This window comes from Rhipicephalus microplus, chromosome 4, assembly GCF_043290135.1.
Source record: "Rhipicephalus microplus isolate Deutch F79 chromosome 4, USDA_Rmic, whole genome shotgun sequence".
Taxonomy (NCBI): Eukaryota; Metazoa; Arthropoda; class Arachnida; order Ixodida; family Ixodidae; genus Rhipicephalus; species Rhipicephalus microplus.
Genome location: NC_134703.1, coordinates 196,949,240 through 196,961,420, shown reverse-complemented (window position 1 = coordinate 196,961,420; position 12,181 = coordinate 196,949,240). Strand labels below are relative to the sequence as shown.

General features: G+C 45.0%; 1 pseudogene; it reads right to left on the bottom strand.

Annotated features, from left to right (window-relative positions):
* Positions 1 to 1,742: 1,742 nt before the first annotated feature.
* LOC142814464 (E3 SUMO-protein ligase ZBED1-like) lies at positions 1,743 to 2,384 on the bottom strand (annotated as a pseudogene).
* Between the last annotated feature and the right edge of the window lie 9,797 nt (positions 2,385 to 12,181).

The following is a 12,181-nucleotide window of genomic DNA, read 5'->3' as shown; positions in this document are numbered from 1 at the left end:
TTCTGGTGCTTTAACAGTTCGCTACTATAGAGCGCTGATGATTTGACTGAGTGTTTACGTGTAAAAACCACAATTTAACTACGAGGGATGTCGTAGTAGAGGGCTCCTGACTAATTTAGACAATCAAGGGTGGTTTAACATGCACCTACGTTTAGGCAAGTGGGAGTTCCTTGAATTTCTTCCCCACTGGTACATAATTTGATCGGAAGACAGTAGTATAGCTACCGTTTATTTTCTATAATATTTTTTTTTTGCATTGAGGAACGTCGTGAACAGACGAAAACACTAGTGCGTGCGAGTGGAACTTACTTTTGAGCCCTCCTCAATCGATTCGTGCTGACGACGTTCACACCCTGCCCAATGTATTTTCGTGTTTTTTGATAAAACAATTTTCGCGTGCTTTGTTTGTTAATAACAGTGCTTGAAACAAAAACGTTAGGGAGGCAGAAAAGTTTTATTGCGGCAGCACCACTTCCAGCCGTAAGTTGGCCGCGGTGCCATCCGACGGCTGGCAGCACAGCGCGCCCGTGAGACCTAACAATATTTGGCCGCTCAGGGGCGCTCAGTGTGAACACGTGATTATTATTACACCACGATGAAAACGAAGTGTAAGGGGTCTTCAATGGCGTATTCAAGGAAGAAGCGCCGTCGGACCACATAGCTTGTGGAATCGGAGGCGTGCATTTCTCGGCGGTTAAAATGCAATGCTCAGAGTGCCTGACTGCTGGTGGTGAGGCTGACGGTATCGGCGAGAACATTCGCGAAGCATGGTGACTGCATAAGATAAACAGTCGTTCTGACTGTTGTCGGAAGCGGTGCCGACGGAGTGCGGCAAGCCTTCGTTATATGTGCCCGCCAACTCCAACTAGTTTCCGTGGCCCTGGACGTGATAGCAGTACTTACAGGAGGGAAACGTGCTACCAAGTGAAATTCTCTCTACTCGGTGTTGCCGTCGTGCATCAACGACGCCCTTGCCGTCACTCTCACCGACAGCATGCATGTTGCCAGGTGAGGGTGACCAGTTTTTATTGCTACTAGTGATGCAGAACTATTGTTAAATGGACTAACCATAGTATCAATAGTTAAAGAAAAGAGAAGAACAATCGGTACTACCAATTGTCTATTTACAGATAGTTCCGTGGTGAACTGTCCAAATAGGCTAGTATTCGCGTGGCTTGTTCCAGTTATGAGACATTTTTAAAATAATATTAAGTAAATGAAAATGCCGGAATATGTCCGTAAGAGAGTAATGCTCAAACCCAAGCAGTTAAACCTTCAAACAAAGGTAACCTCGCCTTGCTTAAACCGCATAACGCTACATGAATTCATTCGAGGTCTTGTAGTTGTGTGACATCAACAGATTCTTTACCGCTACCGCTATGTAATTTACTTATCATTTGCATGCCAAGCATTTTGACGAAGGTACACAAGAATGTCTACCCTCTCTTACTTCAGCCTGCTTTTTTCTGAAATTATCCGTCTATCAGTGGAGAACACGCGTTCTGCACGTATACTGACGTTACTGGGACCCACAAGTACTTCCATTCGAGAGAGCGGCGTTGTTAAAGTGCCAGAATTCTAAAGAATCGCTCTTCATTTCCTCTGGAGGAAACTCTAAGTACTGGCAAACCACTGGTTCTGCGTTTGAAGTGGTAGTTGAGGGCTGGAGTTGTCTCTCAAGGAACCGCAGAATTCGGCTTCCTGCCCCAAGCTCGCAATGAACCACATGCTCTCTGGTCAGTTCAGCTGCAGGAAATGGTAGTATACTCATCTCCGGGTACCATTGACGTGGCTTCCTCGAATGGTTAGAGTACTCCCACCACAATATGCTTAATGATCGTTACATCCTCTGCTGCTAACGAGCTTGGTGTCCGATGCAACTTCGAAAATGTTTGTCAGTGCCTCTCCAACCTAAGAGATCCTCTTTAGCTTATAAAAGGCGCTGTTCCGCGGTGTCATTGTCTCTTCAGCCTTAGTTTTAGTGGCGGAACTTTTCCGACAATTTATTACTCTTCTCAGAGGTTATAGGTACAGCGATGCAGCTAGACCACACGTAGTACACATCGTTCTTATACTTTAGCAGCTCGGCTGCTAGTTTTTAGTTGCCTTTCAGTCCGTCCTGAACAGTGACGTTCAGCGTATGAGCAAAGCAGGGTAAGTGGTTGAAGCTGAGCAATTGGGCTGCAAAAACAATTCTCTTCTCATTTTCTGTGATAAGAGAAACAATGGTCTGACGAACACCCCAGTCTTCAGCCACAAATTTAATTACATCGGTGACACTTCTCATTGTGTGCGCTCCCTGAAGCGCTGCTGTAGAAAGCACCGCAGATCGCATTGTTGTCTTGCACAAAATGACACGTGACTATTTTGTAACCAGCAACCATGCAAAATGTCCAAATATTGCTTATTAAGGCACAATAATTTGTCGACGTCAGTTTGCCATGCAATTGTGTCTCTGCATTCTCGTATACGTTCAACAAAATAACACAAGAAAGTAGCGTACGGCTTGGCAGTTTGGTGTGTGGTTCGGTTGGAAGTATGTGGTTTGGTTTCCACATGCTTTGCCCATTTATGAAGAATGACAAAACGCAACTTGCTTTGCTTCAATTTCTAGAGTCCAGCCGCATCTGTACAAGCATTTTCTATTTCTTCGCACTGACTTCGATTCTCATGAAAGAATGCATTAGAATGCACCTCTTCGTGTGGTCCGTTAAATAAAAAGTAATCTCGCTTGTTTTATAAACTCTGCTGAACAATGTACAACACATACCACAAAGTGCACTTGGCATGTCCAGTGGTAGCGCCCTTGGCAAAGTATTCTCAAAGCACCGCCTTAGCCGTTGAAGGTTTGCGTAATTTTGGGCTGCAATGTGAAAATGAACTAATAGTTTATATGTTAAAGTAATGCTTATGTACAGTGAAAAACAGGCACACCAAGTGGCGTTTGAAACTTATTATATTCTTTACCAGTCCGCCGTTCTGGTAGCTCTTTTTTTTCTTAAGATAATGCAATAGACACCTCAAATATATGAAATAATAGTCAGCGTTTCTATTGTAGGTACTGTTGACAGAGGCAATAATTTAAACACGTGAAGATAGTTCAAGAACCAGTAGAAATTGTATGGGGTGCCTCTGTCGCAACTGAAGTGTTAACCTTTATCTGTTTTTGGCTCAGTTATAACAAAAGCTTCTATCTCTTGTATCACTTACCTTGTTTCTCTTTCTCTCTTTACTTTGAGTCTTTACATTGCAAAGTACGCTTCAAATAAACGTCCATTCTACCAGCTTGTCAGCTTGTGTCTACTTTGCTTGCGCAAACGCACAGGGATCGACGGACGAAGTAACAGTGGCGACGAGAAACGGAAAGAAAAACCCTGGATTCAAGCAGGGCGCCGGCTGCGAAGATGGCGCACCAGCAACTGCCAGACTTCGACGACGAGAAAGACAACTGGAAGGCGTATGTCACCAAGGCAGAAGCATACTTTGAGGCAACAGGGGTGAGAGCGTCAGCCAATAAACAGGCGTTGTTGGTGGCAGCCTCAAGTACTCGCACTGTCCAGATACTATCAGGAAGAATAGCACCCAAGAAGCCTAATTCTTTGCAGTATGAGGACGTAGTGAAAGCCTTGAACGATGTCTTTGATCCCAAGTGCCATGAAATTGCCGAAAGGTTCCGCTTTTCAACCGCTGCCAGCTGGACGGTGAGTCTGTTCAAGAAGTCATTACTGACATTTGCCGAATCGTGGAAAACTGCAATTTTGATACCACGCTCCACCGAATGCTGCGGGAGAGAATAGTGTGCGGCATCAGATCGAGTGCGCTGCAGAAGCAGATGCTGACAAAGAAAGATTGGACGTTAGAGGACGCCGAAACAATGATCCTCGCAGCAGTAAGCGGCAGAGAATGACGCCCGTAAAATGGCCAGCGCGAAGCATCAGTTGTGCTCAGAATCAAGGCGCAGACCTCCACGAGCAAAGAGGTACTCGCTGAATGCGAGCGTTGTGGCAGTGTCAGACATAACAGTAATGCCGGCCGTTGGAATAACGCGCGTAGTTATCGTTGCGGTGGATGCGGTCATCTAGCTCGAAAATGCCAGAATGATCAAACCGCAAAGTCTTGAACTCAACAAGCACCCTCGGAAACACGCGGCCGAGTCCTGGCTGTTAACGAAGGGGAAGCAGATGAAGGCGCTGATAATAGCCTGCACATGGGCGCTAAGATCGACGCAGGAGGAAACTGTAAAGCCCCCAATACAGCGCAACTTCACGTGCACGAGGTGTTTACGCATCAATGCTTATTGAAACTGGTTGACCGGTGTGCGTCGTGTCAAGTCAGCTTTTTGAGCAGCACAAGAACTCTTGGCCTCCGCTGAAGCCATCACGCATAAAGCTGTCATGCTTTTTGGGAATATTGCCAGTTCTTGGAGAGATTCTGTTGCCGGTATCGTACGTTAGTGCAACCGTAAAATGCCCTTCGGTAGTGCTAGATTGCTGCGGTCCACGTTTATGTGGCCGAGACCTCATTTTTCTTTTGAGCGACGCAGGCTCATCTGTTCTCAGCCTCTCAGCTGAGCCACCGACTGCACAGCCGTCTACAAACACACAGGTCTTTTCGAATGTAATCTCCGAGTTTGCAGACGTCTTCAGCTTGGAACTAGGCCTCATAAAAAGACCTGTGGCGCACCTTCAGCTGAAGGAGGGAGTCACACCCACGTTCTGTAAGGCCGGTCTATTCCTTTCGCGCTACGCGACAAAGTTTCTGAAGAGATTGATAGGCCGGTGGCACTGCGCATGTTGTCACCGGTGCCACATTTCGAATGGGCTACGCCCATTGTCCTATTGCTTAAGAAGAACGGCACCGTTAGGATTTGTGGTGGCTTTACATGCCGCATTTAAGGTCACCTTAAATGCGGCATGTGAGCTGGAACAATATCCATTGCCAGTAATCCATGCCATGTTCGCGTCCTTAAACGGCGGCAAGCATTTAAGTACACTAGATCTAAGAAATGCATATAACCAAGTTCCGCTGGGTGACGAATCGCACCAGTTGTGTGCAATTAACACCCACAAAGGTATTTTTTGCTACAATATATTACCTCTCGGCATTGCCTCTGCGCCAAACATTTTTCAACGTAGGATGGAAACTGTTCTGGAGGGCTTATCGGGTGCGCAAGCTTATCTGGACGGTGTCTTGGTGTCCGAAAAAGCAGGAAGGGACGACGTGCTCAAAGTAATTCTGCAACGTTTCCGGGAGAGTGGTGTTAAACTACGCCTTGATAAATGCAAATTTCGACAGGCGTCTGTTACCTATCTTGGCCATCGAATCGATCAGCTAGGGCTGCACCCAATGAAAGAAAATATTGAAGCAATAGTTGATGCTCCCAGCTCAAAAAATGTAGCCGAGCTTCGTTCATTTCTTGGCATGACCGGTTTCTGAGTTTTTGCTGAACCTTCGTCTCTGCCTTTTCCATTGTATCGGCTACTGGAAAAAAACAGACGTTGGGATCGGACAACAACGTTGGGATAGAACAACAAACCGTGTTTGACAAAGCAAAACGGTGTTTGCTGCAGGCACGGGTGTTAGTGCACTACGAACCTTCACAGCCGCTGAAACTAGAGTGCGACGCATCGCAAAGAGGCATCGGCGCAGTCCTTTTTCACACAAAAGGGAACAGGAACGACCCAATTGGGTTCCGTTCGGGAACATTGTCGAAAGCCGAACAAAATTATTCACAACTTGAACGAGAAGCGTCAGCCCTGGTATTTGGAGTAATGAAGTTCCGTGATTAGCTTCTAGGCCGAGAGTTCATACTGGTCACAGACCACCAGCCGTTCCTGGGCCTGCTGAGATCTGAGCGGCCAACTCCACCGCTGGAAGCTGCTCGTATACAGTGGTGGGCACTGTATTTGGGTGGATTCTGCTACAAGCTGCAGTATTCTCCAGGCAAGCAGCTCCTGAACGCGGACGTTCTCAGTAGGTTGCTACGAGAAACTTCTGAGTGAACCGCGGATGGCGAGCCACCCGAGTACGCTTTGGACCTCGCATCTGTACAGGAGAGTGCAGTATCGACAGCGAAATTGCAGGCGCTAACTGCCAGGGACCCAGTGCAGGACAAGTTTGTGCAGTACACAAAGACTGGGTGGCCTACAAGTGCTAAAGCACTAGAACGAAGATTACTCCCTTTTTTCAACCACAGACTCGAGCTTTTGCTGGCCCACCGTTTGCTCTACTGGGGCCGTAGGGTTGTCATCCCAGAGAGCGCGCAGCATAGAATGTTGCACATGCTCCACAAAACTCAAGGATCTTCGCCAATGAAGGCAATCGCTGGGTCGGATTTCTGGTGGCTTGGAATGGACATCGACATCGAACAAATGTCGGCGAGGTGCACAAGCTGTATTCAAAATCGACAAATGCCGGCATCTGCCCCGCCAGTTAGCTGGCTGAAATGCCAGGAAAGCTGGTGAAGAGTACATGTAGATTTCGCGGGAACAATAAATGGAAGCATGATTCTTGTTCTTGTAGACGCTCACAGCAAATGCATCGAGGCCGTATTGGTGAAGTAGGCGACCACATCTTCGACTGTCACTTGCCTGCGCAGCTTGTTCAGCAGGTTCGGCATTCCGCGCACCCTTGTTTGCGATAATGGAACGCTAATGACAAGTCAAGCGTTGGCTGGTTTCATAAATAAGAACAACATAACTCACCTGCGCACAGCTGCGTTTTATCCCCAGTCAAATGGCCTTGCAGAGAGAGCTGTTCGAACCGTGAAAGATGGCCCGAAGAAGATTAACCCGGGCCGATTAAAAGATTGCCTTTGCAGACTACTCTTCAATTACCAGAGAACACCCCTCGCATCGGGTAAGTCTCCTTCGGAGCTTCTCTTGGGCTACCAAATTCAATCTCGTATGGACCCGTGCTTTCCCACCTTGATTGCAGGAAGATCAGGTGAATCAGATGAGTGGGCCCTGGCACCGGACACGAATGTTTACATCGGCAACTTTGGCAAGGGTAAAAAGTGGAAGACGGGCCCGGTAAAGTAAGCCGATGGAGCGATGATGGTGACAGTCGAGACGCCAGAGGGCCTTGTTCGGAGACATGTGGATCAAGGAGACTTTGGCAGCGGCGACGGCGAGGAAAGCACGTTGGATAACCTCTGCTGTGTTTTACAGGCGCTGACTTCGAAAACTTCCTGTGGTGCCTTGACCCAAGGCTGTGCCTAAAATCGCCTGGATTGAACTTCAAATTTCCCGCGCCCATTCTACCTGTCTGCTTGGAAGAAACTGCGTCGTTCTACGGCGCAGATCATCGGCGCAGATCATCAGCAAACAGCAGCGGCACCACGACAGAAAGAGACTTTGCGCAGGGGCGTGATTTTGGCAGGGCACTTTGGCAGCGGCGACGGCGAGGAAAGCACGTTGGATAACCTCTGCTGTGTTTTACAGGCGCTGACTTCGAAAACTTCCTGTGGTGCCTTGACCCAAGGCTGTGCCTAAAATCGCCTGGACTGAACTTCAAATTTCCCGCGCCCATTCTACCTGTCTGCTTGGAAGAAACTGCGTCGTTCTACGGCGCAGATCATCGGCGCAGATCATCAGCAAACAGCAGCGGCACCACGACAGAAAGAGACTTTGCGCAGGGGCGTGATTTTGGCAGGGCACTTTGGCAGCGGCGACGGCGAGGAAAGCACGTTGGATAACCTCTGCTGTGTTTTACAGGTTGGTTAAACTTCTCGTTCTTGTTCGTTTACGACTTTTCATTCGCTGTCGCTGCTGCCAAGCGATTTGTTTTGAGGACGAATGATTTTGGGGCCCAAACATGACAAAGTGTTGCGGTTGCAGAGCTGAAATTGAAGATGCCGCGAGTGCTATTGTTTGCAGTGAGTGCGAATTCTGTTTTCATGCTTCAGTATGCTCAGGCATGAGTGAACAGGAGTATGCTGAAAAGAAAAAGTCGTTTAAGAAAAGAGCATGGAAGTGTGAGGCCTGCAGGCCGGGGGCATCCAAGAGTACCACACGGCCCGCTGATCAAATAGGAGATGCTCAGCTTAAGATTACGATCATGGACATAGACAAGAAATTAACTTCTCTCCTCACTTTGAATGAAAAGGTAGAGGGAATAGACAGGTCAATTCAGTTGCTGTCGGATCACTTTGATAAAATTCAAGAACGCTTGAGTGGGCATGACAGGGAAATAAAAAACATAAAATGCAAGATCGATAAACTTGAGAAGGAGGATCCAGCTAAGGGTCTCGCCCAGCTTCAGATTGATTTTGATGACCTCGAGTGGCGCCGCCGACGTCTAAATGTGGAGATACATGGAATTCCTGAGACTGCAGGTGAAAATCTTTTAAACAAGGTAAATGATCTTGCGAAAACCTTGAGTTTGACGGAACTTGCTCCGGCGGATATTTCCGCTATTCACAGGATGGCATCGAGGCCAGGTAGAGAGCGTGGAGTGATCCTTCGCTTTGTCCACCAGGACCTTCGAAATATGTGGTTTGAAAAAAGAAAATCCTTGAGGCAGGAACAAGAAAATGTCTACATAACTGAGAATATGACCAAGCGTTCCCGGGCTCTTTTATTAGCAGCTAAAACCTGGGCTAGGAGAGTTGGCTATGACTTTGCATGGCATTCCAATGGGAAGGTCTTGGTGCGTAGGAAGAGTGGAGAACGTGCGCAGGTCATCAGGTGTGAGGATGACTTGTCAGCGTTGAGCAATTGATGTTAGTTTTTTGTGCTGTTTCTTTTCTTTTTTTGTTTTTACTGCTCTGTAAAATGGATGACCTCGGATATATCGCCCTTCGTGAGTTAGCGAAGCGGTTTGGAAACGTACAAAGAGGTTTTCTCCGATGCTTCCATTTAAATGTACAATCATTGGGAAACAAAGTAAATAAACTCGAGTGTCTGTTTAATCAAATGAAAGGTTGTTTTGATGTTGTTATGCTAACGGAAACATGGAAATCGGATATTTCAGAAGAATTTGAACTACCTCATATGAAAACGTTCTCTGTTTTTCGGCCAAGTCGTCGAGGAGGTGGTGTCACTATGCTACTTGAAAATTCTTTACCAGCTGTATTGCTCGAAAAGTTTACTTCAGTTACTGCTCATTACGAAATGTTATGTGTTCAGTTTCAAGATGTCATAGTTGCTGTGTGTTACCGGCCACCTGATGGTGACTTGTCTGATTTTTTTGCATTTTTAGATGTTTTCTTAACATTTGTAAATCAACATCAATACACTGTTATATTGGGTGGTGATTTCAATATTGACATGGGGCATGAAAGCACGAGAAAGTGTGACTTTGAAACTATTATTGCATGCAACGGTTGCGAAAACATTATAAATAGATCCACTAGAATTAGTCTGTCTTCGGAGACCACCATAGACTTATTTATCACAAACTGTGATCTGTCGTGTGTTACCTGTGCTGTCCTTACGTATCCTATTAGTGATCACATGGCGATATGTTGTTCTGTAAAAACAGCTGTACCTACGTTAATTCAGAATGACATTCCTTATAGTTATCAGCATGTCTCGCCAGCTGCTTTAGATGCTTTCCGTTTAGAGATTGGCACTTTGCATTGGGACAATGTTTTTTACTCAAATGATGCGAACTCAGCCTATGACGCTTTTTTAGAATCGTTTATTTGTATATACAAAAAACACTTCCCTTATAAACAGCGGAAAAAACGTAAAGGTTGTCGGAAACCTTGGATGACACGTGAACTCTTACGTAAAATAGACAGAAAAAACAGATTATTCCGGAAATTCATACGTACGCGCGACGAGGCGGACCTAATTGCTTTCAAGCAGTTCCGAAATGCCTTAAGTAAAGAAATGAAGAAATCAAAGGAGCTGTATCTTATGCAAGCATTTACTGTGTGTTCAAAACGAGCAGATGTTTTATGGAATAGAATAAACTCTTTGATGGGCCGAAATTCGAAAACAGAAGAAATTAAGGAGGTACTCCATGACGGAAACTTGGTCAGTGGAGAGGCTATGGTCAATGTTTTTAATGATTACTTCGTTTACAGAGACTTTAGCGACAGATCAACCGCTACTTGCCGAACTCTGGGTCCAGAAATTGCAAACACGTTTTTCTTAGCAGGTACTATCGAACCAGAAGTCCGCACAGTATTTCTCGGCTTAAAAAACAGTCGCAGCTGCGACGCTGATGGCATACAAATAAAACCAGTGAAATATGTTATCGATCAGATCAGTCCAGCACTAACACACATATTCAATCTCTGTATTTCGACAGGGGTTTTTCCTTCGAAAATGCAAACGGCACGCGTAATAGCTCTCTACAAAAAGGGGAACAAGCATAACGTTGCAAATTATCGACCGATATCTATTCTCCCCGTATTTTCTAAAGGTTTCGAAAAAATTATTTTTAGTCGCTTATCCTGTTTTTGCACCAAATATGTCCTAACAAAATCACAATATGGCTTCCAAAAACATAAGTCTACAGAACTCGCCCTACTGGATCAAAAAGAATATATTCTACAACAATTTGAACAAAAAAATAAAGTGGTCGGAATTTTTGTGGATTTCACACAAGCATTTGACTACATTCACCACGGCATTTTATTTGAAAAATTAAACCATTATGGCATTCGCGGGCTCCCACTCATGTTACTTAAAAGCTATCTGGCGCATAGATGTCAATTTGTTTCGATAAATGATTTAGTATCAGATAAGAAAAATATAATTTCAGGGGTACCACAAGGGAGCATTCTTGGCCCTTTATTATTCACTTTATATATTAATGACATAGTCCATATCTCCCCAGAAGTTAAGTTTATTATCTATGCAGATGACACGAGTATATTTGTCACCTCATCATCAGATGTTATTCTTTCTAATAAAGCTAATGACGTCTTACAGAAGTTAGACAACTGGACAAGTAACAATAAGTTAAAAATAAATGCAACTAAAACAAAAGCGGTAGTTTTTCATTCGAAAGGTCAACAAGTGACTTTGAAGAATAATATTGTATTTAGAGGCTCACATATAGAAATAGTGAAGTCAGTGAAAGTACTTGGGGTACATTTCTCCAGTTCTTTGCAATGGGATGACCACGTAAATAATATTCAAATAAAATTAGGCCGGATAACTGGAATACTCAGCCGTATCCGGTACCTCATCCCCAATTCGGTGAAGTTATTGATATACAAATCGCTGTTTAGTTCTTATCTTAACTATTGCTATTTGGTTTGGGGAACAACTACAGAAACAAACTTAACAAAATTACTGAGAATACAGAAGAAAATACTGAGGCTGATAGACAACGCTACAGCTCTAGCACCTAGTGACCCACTGTTTAAAAAATATAAGATAATCAAAGTGAATGACCTATATTAATACAGACTACTACGAGAGTACTGCCTTAGCTGCAAACGCGCAAACTTTTTGTTTACGGAAATGGCGAATCTTTGCTTAAAGGAAAAGGCGTATGAAACAAGAAATACAGAAATGTGGAACGTTCCGTACTTTCGCACTAATTATGGTTTTCAGATGCTTCGATGTACTCTACCGCGAATTCTGAATACTTATATTAGCAAAGGTATAGATGTGTCTCATTTAAGTGTCGCAGAATTAGCGGCTCTTTTTGTTCTATAAACTATGTAGCAAACTATGTTATATGTTCTATAAACTATGTATTTATTCAGGTGCAGAAGATTGCTGCAAGTTCCTTTGTTGTGTAAGCTATGTATCAACTACGTTTTCAGGTTTTCCTTCCTTTGTGGCATGATCTTTACGTAAAACAATGTGAAAGTGTATGATATTGTGATGTCCTTCATCTGCTGCCATTGTTCACAAAGGGGGCGGAGGATCCCTCAAGCCGTCATTTCGGCTTTTCCCTCCGCCTCCTGTTACACTGTACTGTGACGAAGCAAATAAAGCAATCAATCAAGTTCACACAAAGAGAGACTCGGTTGAACCCCATCGTGACAGTGAAAGGGAAAGTATGCCTATGTCGAGAACTACGCCAGAAACTTCCGGATCAGGGCCAAACATAAAGGCGGAACTCCGTGAGCCACCACACCAGCTTCAGTCATCATCCCCAATCCAAGGCCAGGAAAAGCAGAAGTCCAGGGAACCTACAGTGACCACAGAACTCCGTCGCTCAACACGACAGCGGAAACCTGCGCAGCGTCTCCAATAACATTGATGGAGAA